Genomic DNA, 1,186 nt, shown 5'->3' with positions numbered 1-1,186 from the left:
TTGTACATAGGTTATATTATTTTTTGGATGTTACACCGAAATTTTTTGTTCTATAATAAAGTGAAACTTGCAGTGGGCTAATAAAACGATACCCCTAAACCACCCACATTACCCCATTCCCTACCATCCTACTGGATGAACGAACTGACATATAAATGAGTTCCATGTTAGCAACCTAAATTAACGACAGTTTTGACAGTTTTAATTGTAAAACATCATTATCCAGGGAGGAAGTGAGGAGACAATGGATTTAAAATTCATATTTCTGACAGTCTTGGACTTTGGGTACCAGAACACATGCAACTTTTATTATTTTGGCAAATTTCATAGTCTTTGAGTACCAGCGCAAAGAATGCCGCTAAAACAATTATTCCAAAAGCAGACGACTCTTACTGAACTAACCAATACAAATACTAGCAGACTTTTTGAAAAAAATTCAAAACAAGTTTATTTTGATTTTTAAACAAAATAGTTTTCTTCTAAGAAGGGGTGGGATAAATCAGAAATTCTACTGTGAGACTTCTGTAACTATCCATTCTAATCAACCCCATGACAAATATGAAAACACATCCCAATTCTGGTATTATTTTGTACTAAGGTCATACCTTTTCTGATAAATTACAGACTATTCACAGGAAAATAAGACAAGATAACCTAATGTTAAATACTTTTCTTTCAGTGTTTAATAATTTCTTATTATGCAAATCTAATAAAGATTGCTATATCTAAATTTTCGGAATTTTCCAGATATATCTGGTTTTGAAGATATTGAGTTAGAACTCTAAAATTGAATTAATTGTCCATTGTCCCCTCCCTTACTCCCTGATCATTATCACTGCCAATTTCAAAATTTTCAATATTTATATCCTTTATATAATAAAAGTTTAGCGGTAGTGATGGTACACTGTTTAAAATTTTGACCTGACCCTGAAATATTGTAAAGACTATGGAAATTTGAAATTAAACAGTAGCAATGATTATCTTGGAAAGGATGCCAGCAATCAAAACTGGGTCATCCAGGTAAAAATATTATGACTTTTAGACAGGCTATGATACGAATATAGTACTGGAAGATTTTATAAAGATTAATCGATGTAAATTTCAGGTAAAATCTTGCTAGCTAGGTTTCCAGGTTCAAAGGATCCTGCAGATAATAGTCTGTACAGTATACCTGACCACCCTGTCT

Source organism: Acartia tonsa, chromosome 1 (genome assembly GCF_053477335.1).
Source record: "Acartia tonsa isolate MP-2025a chromosome 1, ASM5347733v1, whole genome shotgun sequence".
Lineage (NCBI taxonomy): Eukaryota > Metazoa > Arthropoda > Copepoda > Calanoida > Acartiidae > Acartia > Acartia tonsa.
This window is presented reverse-complemented; position numbering follows the sequence as displayed.